At 40.2% G+C, this 27,230-nt stretch overlaps 1 long non-coding RNA gene and 1 pseudogene across 1 annotated transcript; both read left to right on the top strand.

Annotated features, from left to right (window-relative positions):
* Positions 1–1,747: 1,747 nt before the first annotated feature.
* On the top strand, positions 1,748–2,938 carry LOC112649810 (uncharacterized). Its single transcript, XR_004807068.2, has 3 exons — positions 1,748–2,110; positions 2,373–2,517; positions 2,864–2,938. It is a non-coding gene; the product is annotated as an uncharacterized LOC112649810 (long non-coding RNA).
* Positions 2,939–18,076: 15,138 nt separating this feature from the next.
* LOC112649818 (nuclear RNA export factor 2-like) lies at positions 18,077–20,067 on the top strand (annotated as a pseudogene).
* The last annotated feature ends 7,163 nt before the right edge of the window (positions 20,068–27,230 follow it).

The raw sequence follows: 27,230 nt of genomic DNA on the forward strand, positions 1-27,230 counted from the left end.
ATATTGTGAGAACAAATCGGAATTTCCAATGATTATTTAGCTGTTACCAATCTAATGAATGAAACATGTTTGGGCTTAGCCGACAGACATCTTCAGGATCTGTCCTTCAGGATTTCTACCCCTCCTTGGAAAAGGTCAAGGACACAACGGCTTTTTGGAGACAGAGTCCCTGACCTATTGAATAGTGTACCCAAGCGTACCGTAAATGTCTGTGGAATGCACAAGCTGGTCACCATCCCTGCTGAACCACAGCCCAGGCGCATGCCTTGACTTTTATGGCACTTGAATAATGATGTACTTTAAAGAGTGTGAGGGGTTTTAAAAATTCTGGTCTTATACCAAGTTTTTTTCACTCCTTGTGAAAGGAATTCTTTCCACCTATCTACATGAAAGGGTGCGGAAACCATAGAGAAAGACGAAAGAAATTCTTCTTGTCCGTACTTTTTTCTATCTTCAAACATGACCTACTGTGTGAGATGTTGGACGTACTCAAATGACCCCATCGGAATTTTCAATTGCCAGGGCGGTCTCCTGAAAGCTGGACTTTGGTATAAAAGAGGTGTCTAGAAAAATGAATGCTATGGAGTTACTAGTCATTTTCACTAATCTAAGTTTTCCAGACAAAATTTCAAAAACACTTGGATTTTGTTGCATTTTTTAACAGTGATTTTAAAAGGAATATAGGGGTGCCTAGGTGGCTCGGTGGCTCAGTTGGTTAAGCATTTGCTTTTGGCTCAGGTCATGATCTCAGGATCCTGGAACTGAGCCCCAACCAAGTCTGGCTCTCCGCTCAGCAGGGAATCTGCTTCTCCCTCCCTCCCCACCCCCTTTCTCTCATTCTTTCTTAAATAAATAAAATCTTAAAAAAAATAAAATAAATACAAAGCACAAATTTCCACAATCATGTACCCTACACACAGAAAGAGAATAGTGACTTTTTTTCCTCCAGGATGATAAACTTCAGTGCAGGCAACTCAAAATATTGGGTGGTATGTGCAGGCTGGAGGTCATGGATTATATAGGTAACCAGATGCTTTCCTGGGAGGAAGAAAGTGTTCTGAATAATTTGATCCAGGATGATATTGCGATATTAGTCACAGGAGTCTTTCCTTCTTGTAGAAGGGAAAATGTAAGCAGGCTTTAGTAGTAACAAATACGACTCACGAACAAAAAGGAACAGTTAAATATGAAAAACAGTTACCCTAATTTAACAAGTTTTGCCTCATTAGCTTTCTTCTGTTTTAAAAAAATATTAAACTAAGAAGTTCTCATTTTTATCCTCATCTGTTTGGGCTGCTATAACCATATCACCCAGACTGGGTGGCTTATAAACAACAGAAACGTACTTCTCACAGTCATGGTCAGGTGGGGGCCGTCTTCCGGGCTGCGGCCCTCTACTACACCTGTGGTGGAAGAGCTGTGGAGCTCTGTGGGCCTCTCTTACAAAGGCACTAACCCCCACCACCTGCCAAAGGCCCCACCTCCTAACACCATCACCCTGAGGGTCAGGTGTCCATCAGTGAACGTGGGGAACATGAACAGTCAGATCATAGCAATTCTTTTCAATGCAACGAGGAACAACTGCCAATTCCGGGGATCGTGCTGTGTGCCAGACTCTGTGCGAGGCTCTGTGCTAGCCTATCACCACGCTGGATCATCACCGCCATCCCATAAGGTGATTATTATCTTAGCCTGTATTAGTACCAACTGCTGTGTCACTAGCCCCCAGTTTCATAGTTTAAAACAATAACCGCTATTAGCTCATAGTTCCTGGGAGTTAGGAAATCAGGCACCGCCTGTGTGCCTCAGGCTCATATTCCTGGCTCTTGGCAGGCCTCTTCACTGGCTGTTGCCTGGAGACACCAGCTCCTTGCCACATGTCCCTCCTGGCAGGGCTGTTCACAACTGGCAACTTGCTTCCCTCAGGGCTGAAGGTTTAAGAAAAAAGAGCAAGGAAGCACCTCCAAGCAGGAAGCTACAGTCTTTGCGAAACCCAGCGTTGGGAGCAACATCCTATCACATCTGCCATATTCCACTCATTGGAAGAGAGTCACTCAGCACAGCCTACGTTCAAAAAGAGAGAATGTCACAAGTGTGCAAACGCCAGGAGGTAGGGATCAAGGAGGCTCTCTTAGAGGCCGCCCACCACAGAGTTCTTATCATTTTAATAGTTGAGAACGCGGAGGGGAAGAGGGGATAAAGAACTTGCCCGAGGCCATTTGGCTGTTCTATGATGAAACAGACTTTCCTTGCTAGGCTATTGGAGCTCGGAGATCAAGTTCTTAGTCCATATGCAATAGAAAATAAGTCTATTTTAAGAAATTAACCTGTTTCAGGCTAACCCCTCTTGATGAGCATTTCCACTTCTATAGGAAAAGCTTAAGACCAACGAATGGAATAACTTAGATTTGCCAAAGCACTGCACCCTTCGACCTGCAGACCTACACCGCTGGACCCTCAATATATTTTTAGACGTTTCGGGATCTAGCAACTTTCTCAAGTTCATCGCTCCTTCAGGTTTGTATATTAGTTGAGAAAATAGGAAATGACTGACATGTTTTTGTATGTTTTACAGACTGGAATGCTTAGAAGTGTGTATTTGGCTTAAGGTTATTGTGAAAGAAGAATATAGGATTTTGCACAGAGTCGGCTTTATTGGAGAATGATTAGAAACATCCAGCCTCAACCTAGCTGTTGCGCGGCAGTTGAAGAGCCAATGTGTGTGTGTGTGTGTGTGTGTGTGTGTGTGTGTGTGTGTGTGTGTTTAATCTCAGAAAGAAAGCAAATGAAAAACTCTTAAGAGGCATGAAAAACCATAGTCATTTATAAAGGGGATCCTGATATCCTGATACTTCTTATTTAGGTTGAAATGCTTGCCACGAGTTAAAGGAGTCCAGAGAGCAAATAAAGAAAGGACTTTCTTTATTTATTATTCCAAGTTCTATCATAAGTTTCTTTATTTATTATTGCAAGTTCTATCATAATCCACGAATTAGCTACGGGAGACCCAGAGAGGCTCTCAGACGACTGCGTTATCACTTCAGTCAGGCCCTCTAGGTAAACCCAATGGCCTGCATCCCAGTCAGCACAGAGGGATTATCCAGCTGTCACCTCTCTCCCAACTGAACGTGTCACAGCTCAACCGCCACATGGCGGCTCTCATTGATTTGTGTATTGCTCCTGTGGAGGAAACTTCGGCATTACCTACGGTCTTCAGATACTCACCTGCATTCCTTTAACACTAACACATTGTGAGCTCTTAATAAATGTTTAAGAACTGCCCTGCAATTTTTTTTTCTGCCCTGCAATTTTATGAACACATGGATGGTTTGAGCTTTGGATTTTTCATCTTTATATTGATTGCAACCAGCTGGTAACATAAGTGACAAAATTCTAAGAGACAAGTTGCTTGTTCACAATATACTTCATTCAGCAAAAAGAGAAGAAGGTATAAATTTTTCAAGATGAGTATTCCTTATGGGATTTCCAGATCACTAGCACCTACACTTCGGGGATTATTCTTTGAACCACACTTTTGTTTTTCGCTTGCCCATGAGGTGGTCTGAAAATCCACTTTGTGCTGGAGAGCATTCTCATCATAGAAGTTAGATAAAAATATTTTTCACGCTTGCATGTCTAGGCATCTGTATTTAACAGCCCCTCACGGACCACTAGTACGGTGAAGGAGGAAAAAATGTATTTCTCTTTAGAGAATGATAATAATATTAGCAAAGAATTTGATGTGATTGCACCTCTTGTGATAATCCACATTTCTGTATTTCCAGTACTTCTATAACTAATGCACCAAGTACTATTTGAAAAATTGTGTGATTTATACTCAGTAAATTTCAGAGTAACCATTTGTCATCATTCTTTTGTGTGTGTGTGTGTGTGTGTGTGTCATCCTATGTGAAAATTAAAAGGGACAGTGTCTATGAACTGCATAGCAAATCCTTGCCATATAAAAATGAACATTAAAAAATGAACATTAAATAGTTAAACTGGCTATAAAATTTTTTAATATAAATATTTTAATACAAATAGCCAAATGACATATTTTCATATAATTATTTAATTTTAAATTTTTAAAACATCATATTGAATTTGCACAACGCGATTAAGTTGCCCTGACATTACCAGCGCTTGGGGCCAAAGCTTCCCCTTCTCAATCCATCTTGTTCTATTCTTGTTTGGTCTGTGTGAAGTTTTTGGAGAAGAGCGAACTGGGACTACTGAGCTTTGAACCAACGGAAGAGAAAGAAAGGGGACTTGTGTGGTGAGAGAAGCCAGAAGTCGGTTTTGTTCGCCCTTAACCCTGCCCCTGCCCTTACTGACTGGTTTGCCCGCCATCAAGTGTGAGGGCCTGGTCCATGATTCCCACTCCGCAGCACATCCCCGTTGGCTTGCTTTCATCATCCAGCCTTATTCACCATGCAGTTATTGAGTGCCAACTGAATGCTTGGCACATCCTCTAATTGTCACCACCTCCCATCTCAGGAGGTAGATGGTAGCATTATCCTCCCAGAGGAGAAAAGTAAGGCTTCAGAGTCAAGTAACTGCCCCAATCTCATAGAAGTAGTGACTCAGCTGGAGCTCAGGTCTTCCTAACTCTGCACCTACACTCTAAGCTTGCTCACGTATTTTTGAGATGATCGCTGGGCCCCAGGGATGCCATCCATGCATCACAGAGAATGTTATCAAAAGGGAACCACTGTGATTTTAGGTTAATTATTAACAAACTCTCTTACCCAAATCTTAAATTCTAACATCCATGCTCCCGCACTGCCAAAGGTGAGTAATAGTCACCTGAATTACACAGTCAACAAGATGATCTCCTACCTACTGGATCGCCTGGGCATTCTTTAAGAATGAAGTAAAGCAGGGGGAAAAAGAGTTTCTCTTTACCGTATTTTAGATGTAGCCACGAGTCTCTAGAATGAGATGCTCTGCGGTTTCAATATACACGACAAGGTGTTTTTTTCATTACATCATTGTGTCTTCTCAACCAATCGTCTAAACAAAACGGTATCTCTATTATGAATAAATCTTAACTTCACCCTCTCCACCAAATCTTTAAAAGATCTACCACACTTAAAACCATTCAGAAAATTTTAACGTTTTCCCGTTTTAAGGAATAATTACATCAGGTCACATTTTCATAAATATGAGTGTTTTTGTTTTGCTTTGCTTTGCTCCTTGTCAGCATTTGGTGCACCTGTCTGATCAGTAAGCTGTGAATGAAGCCAGAAACCTTGCCTTATGGCTTTAGTTATGGTTGAAAATGCAACAGTATTTTCTATTTCACAAAATCTGTCACATGGTCAAACACACGCAGCCAAACGGCTGTGACTTAGCACCGCACCGTGGCAGGTTCCTCTCATTCATTGAAAGCATTTCCCACTGTTTCAAGGAAAGAGCCTAGACATTAAAGACAAATGTTGTATTTCTATATGTAGACATTTTTCCCCCTCTGTTGTTTACAGCCAAGATCCACATTCTTGGCTCTGGAGTCCAGACTACTCTCACACTGACTTGCTTCGGGACATGTGCTCTGCATTTGTCTCTTAGGATGCAAATAGCTTAGGCATGTGCTGACTAAAACTCATAACACCAAGGGGATTTAGTTAGATTCATACAGCCTGGCTAACACTTTGCTGCAAAATTTATGTAAAGATCGCAAAATAACGCTTTCTTCTTCTCCTTCTCCTTAACCTTTTACTATTAGACAACTTTTCAGATTGTTTCCAGCCAAGAAATTGAATCAGCCTTCACACCCGAATAAATAATAAAAAACTGAGGTCAGAGACTATCTTTTGGATGAGTCAGAGAATACATCTTCACGTCTATTTGAATGTATTAATTGATGGGGATGAGCCTTCTGCCTGAGAATAAGAGAAATTCTGACACAGGGAACAGCCACAGATACAGTCAAAATAGGAGAGTGGAAGACCTTCTTTCAAGAATGCTGGGTCTGGGGGAACGTGGGGGGACAAAGCCATAATATTTCTTAATATTCACATCCTAGTAACTACTTTCCAAAGCGTTTTCAGTCAGTATTGGCAGGCTTGTATCAGAAATCCAAAGAGAAATGGAAAATGGTAATTACTTCATTTCCCTTATAGATGAGTTGCCAAAATTTCTTCTTTCTGAGGTTGTCCAGTGGGCCACAAGAGTAAAATAATATTTATAGTGCCCAAATGTTAAAATCTCAAGGACTATCAGCCCGAGTCACATTAAAACGAAAAGTGTTTAGAAAGAAAGTACATGGCGATTCTAAAGAAAAGGCCAAACTACTCCGCTCAGATCTTAAAGTTCTGAGAATGGAATAGAGATTATCTTTTCCTTGTATTTTTAAGCGAGATTTTTCATGTGTATGTGTTTTCATTAGAAATTTTGAATAAAAAAAAATTTGAATCACCTCCGTTTTTTTGGCCCTTTGTAAATTTTTGTGTATTTAAATTTGCTTTGAGTTCTTATTTATGTATGTACATATATTTACACACATATTTACATACATATATAAGGGATATGTATACATATATGTACTGTCTATATACATGAATACGAGTAAATGTATTTATAAGAAGCAGTTCCATCGCCACTTCCCACTAGTGAATGAGAACATTATTCGAGGATTGCCTCTGTACCCTGTGAGCACTTTCACATGATGCTTTATTCACTCATTATAAATTCATTCAACAAATGATTGTGCTTTACCGTGCATCAACACTAATGAAAACCAGATAAAACTCACTAGTATCTCCCCTGCAAACTGTGAATTAGTGGTGCTCTTCTTGAAGATGACAAGGAGAATATTCATTGTAATTTAAGCCTGAATATATAAAAGTCAGCAGGACTAAGGGACACAGTTCTATTAAAGACAAATGTTTGTAAAGGATTGGGTGAATGGGAGAGAATGTCTTCACAGAAGATCTTACCATTTACTAAATAGAATGAAAACAGAATCAGACTCATCCTCGATATCTTCCCATCTCTCTCTTTTTTTTATGATCTAATAAAATATTTATCTTCAGTAATTCTCCAGCCACTGAGAACACACATAACCTTGCTCTTCTCCTTCTCATTTTTTCACACTCACTTTGGGTCCTGAGTTTGTTTATTTATTGAAATGTACGTTACAGAATGTATCTTTCTCCAGCTGTACTGAGATGTAATTGACATGTAACACACCCGCAAGAGCTTAAGGTATGGGTGTGATGGTTGGTCTGATACACAGATATACTGTGAAATGATTAGAGTAGGGTTAGTTAACACATCCATCACTCCCGGCACTTATATTTGTGCGTGCATGTGTGTGTATTAAGAACTTTTAAGATTGGCTGTCCCGACAACTTTCAAATACACGATACAAAATTGTTAACTATACTAACCATGTAATACATTACACCCCCAGATCTTTTCAAAATCTTATAACTTGACTATTATTTATATTCCCCAAATAAATGAGAACATATAATGTTTGTCCTTCTCCGATTGACTCATTTCACTCAGCATAATACCCTCTAGTTCCATCCACGTTGAAGGGAATAGAAGGGAAGGGAGAAGAAATGTGTGGGAAATATCAGAAAGGGAGACAGAACATAAAGACTCCTGACTCTGGGAAACGAACTAGGGTTGGTGGAAGGGAAGGAGGGTGGGGGGTGGGGGTGACTGGGTGACGGGCACTGAGGGGGGCACTTGACGGGATGAGCACTGGGTGTTATTCTGTATGTTGGCAAATTGAACACCAATAAAAATGAATTTATTATTAAAAAATCTTATAACTTGAAATGTATAGCCTTTGACCATCTTCACCCATTTTTCTCCTCCCACCCCACCCCTACCTCTGGCAATCGGCAATCAAGGAAGTGCTCTCTTTTCTATGAGATCAGTTGTTTCACATTCCACATATGAGTGAAATTATACAGTATTTGTCTTTAGCTCTCTGACTCATTTCACTTAGGATATGCCCTCAAGGTTCATCTATGTTGTTGTAAGAGGTAACATGCTTTTCTCTTTGGTGGTTGAATATTCCATCACATGTATATTTTAAGATAATTAATTAATTAATTACCATCAGACCTGATTCTCTGGTCAGACTCCCTGGCTGGGGGGACTAGAGGCTGTACTCAGCAGGGAAGCAGGGCTACAGATCTGCTTTCCTGCCCCCTGTGAGGCTATAGAACAGGCTCCATAGCTGGTGAGACTGCTTGGCTAGGGATCCAAAGCAAGGAGACCTGCTAACTGAACTCCTCGGCCATGTAGGGCCACACCTGCAGAGCCACTAGCTAGGTTCTCTGCTCAGGCACCCTGCAAGGAAGAATGCGATCCACCCAGGCCTGAGTGCTGGTCGCTGTAAGCCCCGCCTCCCCCCCCCCCCCAATCTCTCTGATCCTCAGGGTCTGCAGGAGGCAAGATCTGAGTGGGCCTCTTGAGAAGCATCCCACAAGGTCAGGAGAGCTTGTGGTTCACCTTAGACTCTCCTCCCACTGGAAAAACGTAGGCCCAAGGAGATCTGGATGTGGGTCTGTGCTGGCCTGGGGAAGGAGCAATGTGGCAGCTCCTCTCACCTGTCTAATGCTATTCTACTTGCTCTCTGTTCAGGGACTGCTTCAGCCTCACCCCTGGATTTGAGGATTTTCCCAATGGTGTGTTGTCTATGAATTGTCAATGGTATTCTACTTGCTCTCTGTTCAGGGACTGCTTCAGCCTCACCCCCGGATTTGAGGATTTTCCCAATGGTGTGTTGTCTATGAATTGTCAATGGTCTTCTGTGAGTGGCACTGAAGATAGAACAATGTATGATGCCATTTTGATGGTGTCATCATTTTTACTCTTATTTTTCTTTTTAAAGATTCATCCATTTATTGTAGAGTGAGGGAGAGGGGGCCCAGGAAGAGAAAGAGAATGTCCCAAGCAGACCGTGCACTGAGCATGTAGTCCCACATGGGGCTCATCCCACAACCCATGACCCCAGCCAAAAGAGTTGGAGGCTCAATCAACTGCCATCCAGGCACCCCTTTACTCTCTCTTGCTGTAAGCCATTGGTCTGTGTCTCACCTGGATGCCCAGCTAGATCTTTCCCTCTCTGTGTTTCTTGTGTGCACAAGTTACCAAAGGTAAATAGAGCCCACATGATGCTTCCCTCCTCTCTCACAGAGGGAAGGCAAGCTGAGCTCCAGCACCACAAAAGGACAAAAATCACACCTTCTCTGAACACTTGGACTCAAGTGAGGTACAGCCTCAGACTCCCCAGAGCAAATGAGAAGGCCAAACCTTGAAAAGGCCAGAAGTCAAGTAGGCTAGGAGGGAAAGCAAGGATGAAGACCTCTTTACAGGGAATAGAAAGTTGTTAATGAGACATGCCCTGAGGCATTTTTTTAAACCACGGACACATACCCCACCATCTGACATCAGCCATATTGCTTCACACCTCTTAGCCCTTCCGAACATACCATGAATACAGAGTGCAGACAAGGAAACAGAACACACTGACAATCCTAAACCATTTTGAATAATCAGTAAATTACCGCATATTTATTTTTTTAGGTGAATTTGGCATTGAAATTCTGGACAGATTAAGAAAAAAAGTTTTGATAATTTCATGGTTTGGGATATTAACTTGAATTATTTTTTTTATAAATTTATTTTTTATTGGTGTTCAATTTGCCAACATATAGAATAACACCCAGTGCTCATCCCGTTAAGTGCCCCCCTCAGTGCCCGTCACCCATTCACCCCCACCCCCCGCCCACCTTCCCTTCCACCACCCTTAGTTCGTTTCCCAGAGTTAGGAGTCTTTCATTTGAATATGTAATAGGTATTAAATAAGTTAATTAATTCCTTAGTTTAAATACAGCAGGTAAAATCACATATTTAGATACCTATTAACTACTAATAGTAAATATCCAATATAAAGAGTTTATTAGGAAGGAGGTTTTCTAATCTTTCAAAGCAAGCATTATAAAAGAAATCTAATGCATTAAATAATCTCCATTAGTTTTATCCAAAGAAATCCCCCCAATATATTTGTGAGATGGATGCTTTCTACACTTTGTTTTATTAGAAACTCCGGCTCAGAGAGCTGGGGGAGATCACAGCTCAGTTAAATGTTTAAGAAATAAGGTCTGAGTCTAGTTGCTCAGTGCTCAGATTCTGTACAGAACAATTTTATTATTTCTCTTCAACATCATGGAACAATTTTACGAAGTGGTACATAGTATGTTTTCCTCAAGATTTTAAACATGTGAATAATCACGTTGTTCTTTACCCTATCAGATTTCTGATGTGAATCTAGCCAGAATTTTATGACTAACACATATTTCTAAGCCAGCATCTAATTAGTATTATGTAAGCTATAATACAAGTGAACTCAAACTAGAATATTTTTAAGACAAAACACATATCTTCCCAAAGTCTTATCTGTTAGGGAAACCAACGTGTATATTTAGTTGAATCCATTCTTTATACCAGATGTATATTTATTTCAAAGTCAATGCATTTTAAGTCAACCTTCAAAATGCTTCTCTTAACCACTTTGTTATGTTCTCACCACAGTATATTATTTAAATGATACTCCATTACTAACTTCGTGGGTACAAGAGCATTCCAGAAGAAAACAGAATCTTTCAAGATTAAAGGTATTTAGAATCGACCAGGATCAGCACTTTATAGAAATAGAAACTACACACGTGCACCCACACAAGAAATCCAATTACCCACACATCCCATTTAATCCTGCAGTAAAATAAACAAAGCAATGAATCTATTCACCACTAAACAAATGGGAAGACACAAAAAATAGCTCCTTATGCTTCCCAAGAAAGTCATGGATTCTGTAACTTTGTCTCTCTTTCCCTCTTTTTAACCACAAGTTCTTATCCTCTGAGTAGTTTTCAAAAGGCTACACAAGGGGAAAAGATGAAGTATTTTTATAGTTTATATTTTTATTTTTTATTTTTTTATTTATTTATGATAGTCACAGAGAGAGAGAGAGGCAGAGACATAGGCAGAGGGAGAAGCAGGCTTCATGCACCGGGAGCCCGACATGGGATTCGATCCCGCGTCTCCAGGATCGCGCCCTGGGCCAAAGGCAGGCACCAAACCGCTGCGCCACCCAGGGATCCCAGTTTATATTTTTATAACTTAAGATAGTGGGTGCACTTGTCTTACTGTGGAGCAATTAAAATAAAACCAAGGCTAATAATAATGCCTGGCATTCATTGAGCATATATTATATGCCAAGAACTATCTTAGGCTCTTTACATCTGTTTCATTTGAATCTCCCCACAACCTAACAAGACAAATGGCAGCTTCTATTTTTATGGAAAATCAAATGGAGTCTTTGAAGTTAAGGAGAAGTTGGCGGTGAAGAGTTAACTTGGACCACCTGTCCTACCTCAAAGACCATACTTCTCTTCACTTTGTAATCTTGACCTTAATCTCTGTACTTCTCTTTAAAATATGTGACATTAGGCCTAGTTTTGTAGCATGCCACAATTTTAGGTTCAGGATACCATCTATCCTCTTAAGATATTGAAACAACAAAAGCCAAAAGAATTCCTGTTTCCTGTTCTTGCTTTCCCGCTGTACCAAGCATCTATGCTTCACAGTGCCAAAGCCTCAGGCCCTCATAAGACAGGACTGGTATTATCACGGTCTCTAGAGTTCAGGACTCCTGCCTCTCCTTCTCATACCTGCCACTCGCTCCTGAGAACATTCTTCTTGATCCCTCATTCCTGCAGTAGACATCTACACATTTTTGCTACAATTTTCCTACTACATTTTTGGTAAGGATCTCCTCACTTGAATTGCAGCACAGTTATCAGTCTTGTGGATCTTTCCCAATAAGCTCAGGGGCATAATTAGTCCCCCTGGGAGCTGCTTTGAGTAACTGTTTTCTCAATTACCAAAAGGGGAGTGTATGGCTAATACCACTCTAGGTACAAGAGAGATGAGATAATTTATCACATTCGATGGATCTTAGGACGTTTAGGATCTAACGCCCTCTCAGAACCCTAGTAAGAGGACTGGTAGTGTGTCTTCTAGTTAGTCTGTGTCCACTCTGCATACTGTCCTAGAGTCATAGCATTTTCACAACAGTCAGGAAAATATTTCAAGATACTTCTGGGTTTTGTTTCCTCCTTTTATACCTGTTCCTTTTTACTTCACTCAGTCAGGAACAGACCTTGTACTCATAGCCTTGGCACAGTCTTGTGATAAGATATAAAAGAGAAGAAATTTATGAGTCCCGAGCTGGAGAAGATTCCATGGTATAGATAACATAAATAAAGAGTAATAAAGCTTTCCCTACCTCTTCCCCTAAAAAAGGAAGTGACTCTGCTGGGTTCTGAGCAAAAGGGAGGGCAAGTAAGGATTCTGGAATCAAAGAAGTTTCCCAGCCCAGGTTCTACACCCTGCAGTTTTGTGCGAGCAAGAATTGAGAGAGAAATGGTGACTTGGACAGGAGGGGCTATTGGAAGATTTCCAAAATGCCTGGGATACCAAACGGTATCTGCAAGTAGAAGAGAGCCTCTCCAGGCCAGCAGAATGGATATCCCATCAGCTATGGCTGTTGCCCCCCAACCAGGGACAGCCTCCCCTACTCCCTGCAAATCCCCAAACCTTAACACCACGTAAGATGCCAGAACTCAAGTATATCTTTGCAGGGCAAGGATATGAAATTACAGGAAGAGCCAAGGTTAAGTTCCCTATTGATGGAACAGAATGAGGGCTCAAAGTAAAAATTGATATAAGCAAGAGTTTATTTCACCAAGTTTTGCACCAAGGTCATACCCACAATGGTCTTCAAAGTAATCCCAGAGTGTTAAAAGGACAGATCTATTTGACTTCCTTTCTCACATATGATTAAATTTCAACTTAGACAAATAGTTTAACCACGGCTAGTAAGGAGCAGGTGTGCGCCTGAGGCTTCCTGGTTCAATTTATATCCTATCTACATTTTGAATAGTTTCACTGTTATAAAGTCTATCTGAGCTCACCATGAAAGATTCAGACAATGTGAAAAAAATATGGAGATCTCAGTGAAAATCATCCAAAATCTCATCTGACTGTCTGTCTCTGTGCATTCTTAGCTTATGGATATATGGATACCATATAGGTATATAGGTAAGATGGTTTATATAGGTAAGATGGTTCCCTAAATGCTTTGAAACCTGTTTTCCCTCTCAGCAAGGCATTGTGAACATTCTTCCATATCAATAAATATAGATGTACATTGGCTTAAATGAATAAATATACAGATGCAAAAAAGGGTAAAAGATACCTGGCCTACTAGATGTACATATTTAATTCAGTTTAATAAATACCGAGGGCCTATTTTATGCTAAACTTCAGGCTAGGTATTAAGAAAAGAGATGAACAGAATACAAATGCTGCTCTGTGGTTCCCAGGTTAGTAGGGGAAGCAGGGAAATATAATTAGAGCAGTGTAACCCCTGGATATAATAGGTGCACAAAATATGGCCTGTGGGATAATCTGCACCTTTATTTGTATAGTACATGAATTGATGTTTCTTTCTACTTCTCTAGTTCCCATCACTGCAATTTCTATGCAGATTTTGCATACTGAGGGTCCTGGGTCCTCACTGAGTCCTTCTGATTTATCTTTTAATTTCTAATAATTCTCAATTCATTCGTTAGATGTTTATAAAAATACGAATAAGTGCACTCAACGTGTAAAATCCAATTATCATAATGAAAAAAACAATACCTTTCTTAACTAAATATCTAGAACACTTCTGTTAGCCACTTATGTCACAACAGACAAAACTAGAATGGTAACAGCATATTGCATGGTGCATTATCTTTGGAGTGTTATCTCAACATTTCAAGGCTGTCAACTCATGAAATTCTGTTTTCTGTAACCCAAAACAGTGACCTTGATGAAAATTTCTGCCTAATAGGTCACAGAGGTAGCAGATCTATGATATTGATTTTTGCTATTTGCATATTCGGACGTAGTTTACAGTTTATGTATGCCTGTTAACATTTGTTCAGCACGTACAATGCCTTTTTACATTTGTGGACAGAAAGCTTATGTGCATATTGTGAAGTAGGAATACTTACCGAAAAGAATTTATTAAGTAAAGTTTAAATTCACATAAATTGAATACATAATTGATATACTTAGAATATGCAAAATAACTGTTTAGATTAGGTTAATTGGGAAAAGATTTCTGGAGGAAATGAATTACTAATTGCATTTTGAAGTAATTAATAGATATAAGCAAAGAGGAAAATACACATATAGAGGAATGTAATTCAAGACATGCAATTTATGGCATATTGGAGGGGTCAACCAGTCTTCTGAGAAGTATCCATCCATTCTTTTATTCAATGGACATCCAATGAGCACAGTTTATACCAGAAACAGTGATAGTCGTGTAATATAACATTCCTATCTTCGAGCTTAACAGCTTCATGGAGAAGACAGGCAACTGAAAACATACTAGGACACAGCAGGGTATGTATGTATGAGTGAATGAATGAATGAATAAATTCACTTCCCAGAACTGTAGGATATACTGGTAGGAAACTGAGAAGTGAAGTTAGGTAAATCAGCTTGGGAGCTTAAAAGTTAAAGGGAATACAAATTGACTGATAATTATTATGAGCATCTATTTCCATGTTCCATTTAGCTAAAATACTGCATTAAAATAAAACACAAGTAATCATATGCCAGTAATCATATAACTGCAATCATTCTGGAGACATTGCAGGACTAGATAGTGTTTTATTAAGGAAAACCCAAAGGCAAAGTACATTAGGGGTAGAAGGCCAAAGCACCTCCTGCCTTTACTGATTGTGAAGCCCTCAGGGTGATTTTCAGGTTTTGCCTGTGTTCACTGATACCATGTTTATGAGAAAGCTATCACTCTTCTTAAGTAGAGATCTCTTTATTTTTTTTTAATTTTTATTTATTTATGATAGTCACAGAGAGAGAGAGAGAGACAGAGACACAGGCAGAGGAAGAAGCAGGCTCCATGCACCGGGAGCCCGACGTGGGATTCGATCCCGGGTCTCCAGGATCGCGCCCTGGGCTAAGGGCAGGTGCTAAACCGCTGCGCCACCCAGGGATCCCAGTAGAGATCTCTTTATCCCAAAAGTCTAGAGATAATTTTATATTAAAACTGAAATACTATATATCTAGCCCAAAATTTTTAGGATAATCTCAAAACAGAGGAGCATCTGTTCACGTGCAAAATAAATAATGGTCCATGGTACAGTTTTCCACAGGATTGTAGATTGACAACAGATTGAAGTCTACCAATTTGTATCTGTTGTCACAACAATAAAACTGTTCTTAGCAATGCGGAATGCTGAAGTTCATTAAAGCGGGAAACATGCATACTATTATATAGTATATGCTAGAAAAAAATCACTAGAACCAAGCAAGGCATTTGTTTTCCTTTTTTTCCTTGATATTCATGTTTTTTTCCCTAGCACGACATAGGATATTGTTGGTTATAAGTAATTTGTGGTCAAGTTTTGGCTTTTATAACAGAATGAAAAATACAAGATGAGCTACGTGGATGCTGAGATATACACTGAGCATATTCCGGGCTGAAAACGAAAGAAAACATGTCCCACCACCTCTCTCCTCTCAAACTCAAAAGGCTTGTGTCTTTTGTTTGAGTTTGTGTTTGTGTCTCAAACTCAAAAGTTTGCTGTAACAAACTACGGCTGCACAGTTGTGGCATATACTACGGGGCAAGGGGGAGCCACACGGAGAGGGGACAAGCTAGAAACCTGTGACGTGTCATTGTGCAGAAGGCAGGAGATGCCTGTCATCTGTCCTGAGGAATCTGATACTGCCCGGACTTTCAGGGGAGCCCACAGCATCATACAGGTTCCTGCCCCCCACCTCAGGACTTGGGGATCACTTCTTGGAGTGTGCTAAGGAATTTCACAGTCAAAACAATTGTTTGAACATATGGTTACACTCTCCAAAAATACAGCTAAAAATTCAGGATGAACTTAAGTGAGAAGATTTAGAGCAGCAGGCATTCAAGTGTAGGGGGTTCTTAAATCTACTTTTACAATGATCTCATAGTATCAGAGCAGACCTCATTTGAGTAAAGAAAAAAGTGAGACTTTTCTCAGGATCACTGAATGTACTATTGCTGATTTTATTTAACATCGGGCATTTCTCTCACGTCAGGAAGCTATCTAATCCTACTTACAAAGCCAGATGTATGTTGATTTATATTTTTAAAAAGAAAGGAAAAGAGAATATTATGCCAAAGGGATAAAATCAGGTTCTTCTCTCTTTGTAGAATTTAATTAACATCAATCCGTTTGATTTCATTGAGCACCTAGTTTTGTGACAATTACAGTCAGCAAAAGTAAAATCATGCCTGCCTTTAGAGCTTAGCACCTCAACAGTAGAGACTTGTAGAAAAGTGGAAAGAAAATTTGCCGTATGGTATAATTGGCACTATGGCAAAGGACAACAGAGGATTTCTGGAGGAGGAGTTCTCTGAGCTTAATGCCTAAGGACATGAGGGAGTTAACCACCCCCCCAACACACACACACACACACACACACACACACACACACACACAAACAAGGAGAAGATGAGCTTTCCAGACAGGGGAGGACCTAGTGCAAAGCCTAGAACTACACAGGAGAGAGCTTGCACCTGGAGGCAAAGGGGATGGGTGGTAAGCCTTTGAGCAAGGTTCAGGTCTCCTCCCCAAAGCACTCTCAAGTGCATGAGACTTGCCTGGAACATGTTCCTCAATGCAGACCCCATGGCCACAACACATGGTTTTAAATCAGATGTGCAGTGGTTATGAGCCTTCCATGGTATTAAGATCACTGGAGGAGCTTTTTTAAAACTACATTTCCTCAGCCCCAGCCTCAATGATTTTGCCTCAAAAATCATTTTTTTTTTTTTTTTTTTTTGTGGTGGGATCCGGGACACGGTACCTCCCGAAGTGGTTCTCCTGTTCAACCGGGGTCAAGAATCAACAGTAGGGCCACTGCATTTTAACAAGCTCCCACTCGTTGTCCATCGAAAGATGAATGGATAAAGAAGATGTGGTTTATGTATACAATGGAATATTCCTCAGCCATTAGAAACGACAAATACCCACCATTTGCTTCAACGTGGATGGAACTGGAGGGTATTATGCTGACTGAAGTAAGTCAATCGGAGAAGGACAAACAGTGTATGTTCTCATTCATTTGGGGAATATAAACAATAGTGAAAGGGAATATAAGGGAAGGGAGAAGAAATGTGTGGGAAATATCAGAAAGGGAGACAGAACATAAAGACTCCTAACTCTGGGAAACGAACTAGGGGTGGTGGAAGGGGAGGAGGGCGGCGGGTGGGGGTGAGTGGGTGACGGGCACTGAGGGGGACACTTGACGGGATGAGCACTGGGTGTTATTCTGTATGTTGGTAAATTGAACACCAATAAAAAATTAATTTATTAAAAAAAATAACAAGCTCCCAGGTGATTATGATGTTCATTACCTTTCTAGAACTGCTGCCCTGAGGCTCAGTGAGACACACCAAAGCAACTGTCTTCAAAGTGTGATCCCTGAACCAGCAGTATCAGCATGACCTGGGTACTTCAAAATGCCAATCCCTGGGCCTCACCTAGACTTACTGGATCAGAAACTCCATGGGTGAGGATGGGTTGTGCTCTAACAACCCAGCAGCTGATTCTGATATGTTAAAACTTGAGAACCACTCACTAAAGAGAAATCGGTGTATTAGGTGTTTGTATTGGGGGGCAGGGATAAAGAAGGTATGGTCATACATACACTGATCTCCCTAAGTTGCTACTCAAGGGAGAACATGTTTATAACTTTTCTTTCTTGAAATGAGGCACGTTTCTCCATGAATTGCAAAGCAAGAAAAATAAAACAGATGACAAATGATGCTTTTAACTTGCCTTTTGCTGGTATTTGACTCTCTACTGGCCATCCCATCTTCTGAAGGCATCTCAGCTCGATTATTATTTAATAAGGGCCAGTTTAAAATATAAACTCTTGAAAATTTGAGGTATTCTGAACCGTGAGGTGACTTCGATCTCTCTGTCATGTGGACCCTGCCAGTCAAGGCCCTAGAAGTCAGCACTTCCAGGTTTGACATACACAATGCTATGTCTGAAAGACAGCGACAACAAAAATATGTTCTTCCATGTGAGAAAGATAAAAAATACAGAAGTGAAGAATACAATGATGGGGGTAGCTCACCTCAAGGAAGAAAGAAAGTTTGGCATTCTTTCCAAGGTAATTTTGACAAAAGGAACTCTCATTATGAATGTGGTGGATTTGAGCCGCAGCTTTCACCCCTCCAGGAGGATATAATGAAAATGTGTTGATGGGGGATGTCCAGGAGGACCTCCAAGTAAGACATACTCCTTATAACACCTGACGCAACAAGAGGAGAGTGAAATGGCATAACAAAGGCCATATCCATATTACTCTGTGGAGATATAGAAAAAATCTGAAGAGAGAAGTGGAAGAGGACACACAAGATGGAATGTCGGGGAGCTGGTTCAAGATCACCATTCCCTATGGGAGAAAGTATGACAAGGCATGGCTAATGAATTCAATCCAGAGACACTGCAGTGTCCCCTTCGTTCCAGTGGATTTCCACTACATTAAAAACCAGGCCCGGTTCTTTGTCCAGGAAGTTTGCACTGCCTCTGCATTGAAGGATGTAAGCTACAAGATTTGTGACGAGGAGAACCGGAAGATATCTATCTTTGTCAATCCCTCAAGTGTACCCTACTCTGTGCGGTACAAGTTGGAGCCAGAAGAAATGGAACAGCTAAAGCTGACCATGAACAAACGCTTTGATGTCTCCCAGCAAGCTCTTGATCTCCAGAGTCTCCGCTTTGACCCAGATTTGGTGGACCATGATATTGATATAATCCTGAATCGAAGAAACTGCATGGCTGCCACCCTACAGATCACTGAAGAGAATTTCCCTGAGCTATTGTCTTTGAACTTGAGCAACAACAAACTATGGGCTGGATGGCCTGTCTGACATTATAGAGAAGGCCCCAGAGTCAAGATTCTGAACCTCTCCAAAAATGAGCTGAACTTGGTGTGGGAGTTAAACACGATGAAAGGGCTGAATCTTGAAGAGCTTTGGCTAGAAGGAAACCCCTTGTGTGATACCTTTCCAGACAAGTCCACCTACATAAGTGCCATCAGGGATTGTTTTCCCAAGCTGTTACGCCTGGATGGCCAGGACTTAACCCCACCAGATATCATTGATACTGACATGCCATATTCAACACAGCCCTCCAAAGAAAGCTACAAAGGATCTGAGGAACTGAAAAATCTAGTCTTGCAATTCCTGCAGCGGTACTACTTGATCTATGACTCTGGAAACCATCAGGGTCTCCTCGGTGCCTACCATGATGAGGCCTGCTTCTTCCTGGCCATTTCCTTCAAGCCCAAAGACCCAGTGCCAAGCAACTTGTGCGAGTACTTCAAGGAAAACAGGAATATGAAGAATCTCAAGGACTTCTCCCTGTGTGTTCAGCTGCTGAAGCATACAAAATATGACATCCTGTGCTCCCTCTATGTGCTTCCCAAAACACAGCATGACCTCAGCTCCTTCATGGTGGACATGCGGTTCCAGATGGAGAAGATGATCTGCTTCTCTGTCAGTGGGGTGTTCAAGGAAGTGGAAGGAAAGTCTCAGGGTTTCGTTCGTGCCTTCACCCGGAACTTCATCGCTACCCCTGTCAGTGATTCCACTCTGTGCATTGTGAATGATGAGCTGTTTGTGAGAGATGCCACCCCTAATGAGATTCAGAGTGTGTTTTCCAAACAAGAGCCTACACTGACCTCCAGCTCCATGGTCACCCTCTCCCAGGAGCAGCAGGAAATGGTACAGGCTTTCTCCACTCAATCTGGGATGAAACTCGAGTGGTCTCAGAAGTGCCTACAAATGAGTGGAACTACACCAGAGCTGGTCAGATCTTCACTGCGTTCAAGCCTATGCCCATGCCCATGACTGGGAAAAGAGGCCTGACTGACCAAGAAGCCAAAGTTACGTTCCAGGCCAGGTGACATACCACCGGGAGGATCAGTTGTTCCATGTATTTTCCCCACTCATATGATTGCTATTTAGTTTCATAATAAAGAATGATACTGCGCGTTGTAAAAAAAAGAATAAAAATAAATAAAAATAAAATATAAACTCTTAATGAGGCCCCAGGCATGCGTTTTCCACATTCTTACTTTTTCAAAATGCATTTGACTTGGCACATCACACATTTGTCTCCCCACATTTCCACTGTAAAAGGCAGGGAAGGAGTGTCTAATATTCTTAAGACAAAGGTCTGGAGGTCCTCTGTAGCCACGTTTTGTTAATGCTTTAGGTATTATCAAGATCTGCATTTGCTGACCAGTTTTTAGAAACTTATGTTATTAGCAAAGGAAGAAATGGCAATTAAGTTTCAGTGGAAAGCACCCTAATTTTGATATTATCAATTATTTCTGTCTTTAGGTTTTCCATTTTCCCTAGGGAGGCTGCATACACTCTGGCATTATAGAGACATGGTTTCAAGTAAGGACTGAGCTTCTGGTTATCAAGGTATTTAACATTCCTGACACTTCATTTCCTTTAGATGTAGAATAAGGATAACAATTTCCCCTTTTGTTAAAAATGGTCACTCTTAGGAGTAGATAAAACGAAGCCCATGTTGCATTGGAGATGTTCAGTTATGTTCCCCTCTTATTAGCTACCCTTTAACTGAATTGTCATAAGAATTCTGTAGGTTGGTCTGGAATATTCTGAATTTTTTTGCTTCTCTTCCCAGGGAGAGGCCTGGCATAAGAAACAGCATTGCGGTGGAGGAGTTATCTCATGGGCTAGCACACTCTATATACAATGGAGAAAAACATTATATAAGGATGCAGAGTCACATGAGTTAATTATAAACATTAATTCAGTTAATTCAGCTCAGAAGCTAGTGAACTTTAGACATGACTTTGAACCCATCCTTTATCTTCTTGTTTGGACAGCTTCAAAAATATTTATAGGACAGATTTCAAGGCTCAGCCATGGATGCACCCATTCCCTCAGTCCACAGAAAACTGCAAGAAAATGATCTAGAATGTGGCAGTTCGCTCTAGCCTGAGTGCATATTCAGACTCGGCCCAAGTCATATACATGTGTAAACTGCAGTGCATAATTCTTTATCTGATAAGACACCTTAAAATAAAACTAATGATAATACAGGGCCACAATCTTGCAATTTATGCATGGAAACCAATGTGTTTCAAAATGAAATTTTTTCTAATTTTATAGAGGTGATGTTGCTCATATACCTTATACTGAGCAGCACCCTGGAAGGTCTGAGGCAACACCTGTAATCAAACCTAATGGTAGTTCTGCAACATAATGCATAAGCATTCACAGTAGTAAAATAAATAATGACCAAAAGAGCCTCACATTCAGTTCATATTTTGTCACAAAATCAATTGAGCAAGTCAAGATTCATAATCAAATAAAAAGTAAAAATTTTATAGTTTTCAAAGCTTTTTAACTTTAAAAATTATGGATAATTTTGGAAGGACCTATATTATATCTTCCTTTGGGGAGTTTCCAATCCTATTAGGTTGTTACATTCGAAACCCCACACATCTCATTGGCAAGATCCAAAATAGCATTTATAACAACTTTCTCAAATCAGCAAGGGGCATAAATTATTTCAAATTCTGCTATCACCCTTAAACTGGTGTTGATAATGCAAGAAATGTGCACAAATTATGGCTTTTAGTTTACTGTAATGGTTTTAAGTTATTGGTGGGAAAAATGATCAAGCTAGAATAAAATATAGCCTGACAACTTATTTAATAAATGTTTTCCAAGGTTGGTAGAAAGTATATTTAAGGGAAATAATCAATTAAAGAAAATAAGACTTCAAACAATCACTAACATTTCAGCTCCTGAAAACTGTTGAGCAAGTGATTATTGAGCATGATTCTTCAAATGCATTAACTCCTCTATTTTAGATGGTTTGCCAGGGTCCCAGGGCCCTGTAATAGCTTTCTGAGGAGTAGAGCAGCTAAATGGATGGATGCAAAGTTTTCATATGTCAGAAATGTATTGTTCTTGGTTGATGATGCCATACAAGTCAAAGTCCTAAGCCACCTCAAGTTACTCATTTTTTTCCTGGATATAAGGCAAACATGTTAATAAACTTCTGCTTGCTCTTATTAATTATGGGGCATTAACCAAGAACTCAGAAGGACAGGGGTAAATTATTTTTTCTCCTCTATACAGAAAACAGAAGGTAACTTGTTGACCTTAGTAAGTCAGCTTTCAAATTATATAATGTACAAATGAATGCTCAGTTAATACTACTTTATTATAGTACTTGTAGGTAATGAGACCATATTCAAATTAAAAATGACATCAAAACTACTAACCCCAAATAACTACTAAATTACTTCTTATTAGTACATAATTTTGTATTATTCCACTACAAGAATATAGTTCTACTTAAATGTCCTAGTCAGCTTTACTGAATATACTAGATCTGCATAATCTGTGATAATTAATTGTCTGATCAACATCATAGAAGTAATGTATTTTGAAGAAAGCGTCTTAGCCTCACCTGCCCTGATATGAAGATATGCAGCTGTTAATAAAGGGAAAATGAAGATCAAAAAGCATTCCAGTCTACAAAAGACTTACTAGCTTCATTGCCCTACCCCTCTTTGAATAATGCTGCTCTATCAAATGCTTAGTCTTTCATTTTAATGAACGTGATCTATTTATTTTTGGTAATAGCATCTCAGGAGCACTTAAACCATTCTTGAGCCTTACAGTCTAGGCAGACATTTGACTATTTGGAAGGATTATGTATGTGTCTCTAAAAAAGCCAAAGTATACAGTGAAAACCAATAAAAGAACTGGTTAAAAGCAACACACATCAATCCTTTGGGCAAATGGGAGCATGTAGTGAAAACGATGCTTTATCTACACATCTGGTTTGCTAATGTATGCAAGTAAGGGTTGTTTGAAACATCTTCTCTATAATTATTCCACTTTAAGTCAAGAATGTCCTCAATTCATCCAATGTTGGGGGGGGCAGTGTGAGGGAATGGTGGCCAACGTGGAAGGATTGCATAAAATAGGGAATAAGAACACAAAAGTATGGCTTGTAAAACTTCATCAATTTTGTCTTTTATGCCTATAGGCTTCAATTTCATGATCAGCAAACATTTATTGAGTGCCTGTTATAGACCAGGCATGGGGCAAAAAGGCCTCAACACACATCATGTGAATAAATTACCCACCCGCAATGTTCAATGTATGATTGTATATTCCTTTCATAAATGCCATGAGCTTCTCTAGAAATAAGAGGAAGTGATTTTGAGTGTGTTATTTTAAGTTCCAGCTCTTTGAAGCTATTAATATATGTTTGTCTTTTAACATATTTTTCCTATAAATTCATCTTGCTGCTGATGTAGCAATATCCACAAGAACATGTTGACTTCAGGACACATGGCTTTAAATCATGACTGTACAACAGGATTTGGCACTGCCCCAAAGGACCAGGATATCTGGTGCACAAGCCTTGCTTTTAAGTACTTCTTTATGAAGAAAAAGGAGAGAGCCAGTTCTTTGATGGTCTCATTCTCTCCCACAAACCCCAGCTGCATGTTTATATGGAAAACATAATGGAACACCTCCATTGTGAAGCTCTAACATCACCAAAAACAAAAATTCCCACCTCTTGAGTTCCTATCACTTAACAGAATTGAAATAGATCTAAGGGGTGAACACATTGGATCAACCACTATTCAGCAGGCACATATTGTGCAAGGAAAGAGTACAGTTAACTATTCAAACACTTGGGACCCAAAGTGGTTAGAGATTAGCTAAAGTGATGACAGAGCATAGCCATCAGTATTCACATTTAGTCTTTAAAAGCTGTTGATCAGAGATTTCAGGACCTTTGAGATAAATGTCTTCTTTGAACATGTTCATAGTAGTTCATTTTCAGTGTAATTTTAGACCTATGAACAGGAAAATTTCCTTCTATGCTTCTACAAAGGAGCTTTAAGAAATCTATGAAACACTAAGCAAACTACAAAACTTCTGTAAATCTGTTTCCTACCCCTGTTGGATATATAGACTAATACTCCCATGCATAGAAAGAACCTGTTAGTATACTTGAGATTCATCCACAATACAAGGCAGATTATTTCAACGAAACAAGTCAGACATCAGTCCTGTCCATTAATAAGTTCCAGTGATTGGCCAGGCAAAGAGAGGTGTATATAACTGGAGTCTGGATCAAAATGTAAGTCCAGTTTTCAGGCCCAGGAACCCCATTAAAATCTAGCAGTTGTAGGGGGGCCTGGGTGGTACAGTTGATTGGGTGTATGACTTGGTTTTGGCTCAGGTTGTGATCTCAGAATCATGGGTTCAAGCCCCAGGTCAGACTCTATGCTTGGCACAGAGTCTGGTTGAGACTCTCTCTCCCTCTGCACCGCCCCCCTCCAAGTAAGTGGATAGATCATTAAAAAACAAATAAACAGACAAAAAACCTGGAGTTGTGCTGCAAGGAGGATTATAATGTGCAGAACAAGAAAGATAACTGCATTTCAGTACTAAGTCTTTGCTTCCTAGTCAAAGAAACTAGGAGAAAATGTAAGGTTAAGAGTCAATAAAAGTATCCGAGTTATTGTGGGTAAGTCACTTAATTCTCGGTGCTATTGCATCATCTATAAAATTGAGACATCAGTGACCCCTACCTCACAGTATAGCAGATAGGGTTCATTATCTAAGGGAGAACCTATATTAGGAAGTCATACCACAAAAGTAGCTCCCATGCAACTATCTAACATCTGGAATATTCACATTACTTCTGTAAGTAAGGCCTTGTCCCCCAAGATAAAAATGCAAATGTGAAACTTTGAAAGGAAACTTACTTCACTTACTAGTTCCTGTCTTCATGTTGAAGTCTCAGCCCTGACAAAATGAAGGCCAGAGAATTAAAAGAAGATGTGTTTGAGTCAGGGAGGGTAAGAAGTTCAGAATGAGAGTGGAACAAGGGAAAGCTAGTAGGATTAGTGAGTTCTCCCTAAATCTTGGAAACTTAAAAGAGCCCTCATTTGCGGGAGAGAACACCGCCCCCCCCCCCCCCCCGCCAGCCTGGAGAGGGGAAAAATCAGTATCACAGCCTCACAGAGTATCCCACGTTTACAAAACACCCGCCTTGAGCCCAGAATCCTAGATTAGTGCAGACAGACTTAATGGAAATAAGTCAGTGTAGACCCACTAAACCCTATTTAGACCAATAGGAACATGTCTTTTTCTTTCCCTGCTTTGTCTTTCTCTTTCTCTTCCCTTCTATCCTTCCTTCCTTCCTTCTGTCTTTCTTTCTTCTCTTCCTTCCCTATATATTCATTGGAGTTCAGAGGATGCATATATTTGCTTCAGGCAACTGTCTGAGTCCTATCAGTTTTTCAGCAGAAAATGTTTTGAAGGCTGGTTTAGAGGTGTGCCCAATGGCATGTTGGTGAATATCTAAAATTTCATGAACTAAAATGAAATGAAAGACTGTGTGAAGCCATCCACCTAAAATATTGAAAATAAGCATTAAACTGCCTCAATGCAGGTAAAGAGAAGTGACATGCATTTATAACAGTTGAAGAGATGATATGGGCAGAAACAGCACACAGTGAATTTAGAGTTCATTTCAAAAATTGGGTAGACTTTACTGCATCAATGCTTGTAGTGAGCTTATCTCCTTTTTACAGATGTGGAACCTAAAAGAATTTGATAAATTTTCTTTCTGGGGTTTATAGTAAGAAGGGATATTTCTTTTACTACAGGGAAAGCATGAAAAAATATTTAAAGGTTATATGCATAAATATATGGATATGTGCGTGTGTGGTGTGAATACACTCCTGTCCCTGTTCTGAGTTGATCTTAGGAGAGATGGCCGGCCGGTACCATTAGCTATGCCTTCCAAACATGGTTATATCATCATTGTCTTCATGAATATTCACTTCTTTAAGTAGAAGGTAATGTGTATATACTGCTGATAAGAGGGAGCCGATGGGTGAGTGTCAGTGTCCAAATGAGTCTCACCAGCAGAAGGACTTTTCAACCCAGAATTGTAACTACCTTTATAGCATCTGAACTGCGGAGGATTTATTAGGGAGCTGAAAGGGCTCAGAGCATGCCATCCGTATGTCACTACAGCATAGGACTATTTTGAGCTGAAGGCTGAGCTCTCTGCCCTCCCTTTATCTACCTATAAACAGAACATAAATTCCCCCTTATCTCATCTTCTTTCTGGTGTGGAAAGAGAACAACCTTATCATCAGAGACGAGATGGCACCAAGAGTCTACATGAACAAACTTTACTACCTAGCCCTTATCCTGCATTAGGTTCCCCATATATTTGCCTTCTCATAGTTTGCCACCCCTGGAAGCTCAAAGTCCTTTTCTTTTCTCTCTTTGTCGCATCTCTACAAAATTATTGTTCTTTGCTAAGATGCTGTCTAAGCCCAAGTTCTAACCACTCCTTTGAGTTACTCATCACTTAGTATTCCCGTGTGTGTGCATAATACACATGTTAATAAACTTGTTTGTTTCCTCTTGTTAATCTGTCTTTCACTGTCTAATTTGCATGGCTTCAGTCACGGAGCCTAAGATGGGCAGAGGAAACTGATTTCTTCCTCTCCTATAGAACTGAACTTAAGGATTTAAGATATAAGCCCTTAGGCATGTGGCACAACTCTACCACAAACAGTCCCATGCTTAACTGATGATGTGTCTAAGACATCTTCCCAGTTACCAAGAATTTGTGACAGCCAGAATGAGAGAGGAGAGGGGAGTGGACTATGTACATCCTGCTAAGTCCTGGCTCTTTTATACAGTGAAAACTTAAAGCTACAAAAGTAATGAAAACTAGATCTCTTGTTGGAAAGGAAAACTGAGATAAGAGAGGAGATTGGGAGCTTCAGCTTCTCTTAATTGCCCACACCAAGTACATGTGGCTAGATGTCTAACTTCATCCAGAGCAGAAATTCATCTCTCCAGTAGCTGGCAACAACCCCACACACTACACACATACACTGTTTCCTCTGGCCATTTGATGACTATCTCAAGAGATGATAAAGCAGCCCCCTCCACACCCCAGGTATATCAGGAGTTTGGCATGCATTACTTCCTTACATCCTCATGTCAACAGCATAAGACA

Source organism: Canis lupus, chromosome 19 (genome assembly GCF_003254725.2).
Source record: "Canis lupus dingo isolate Sandy chromosome 19, ASM325472v2, whole genome shotgun sequence".
NCBI classification, from domain to species: Eukaryota; Metazoa; Chordata; class Mammalia; order Carnivora; family Canidae; genus Canis; species Canis lupus.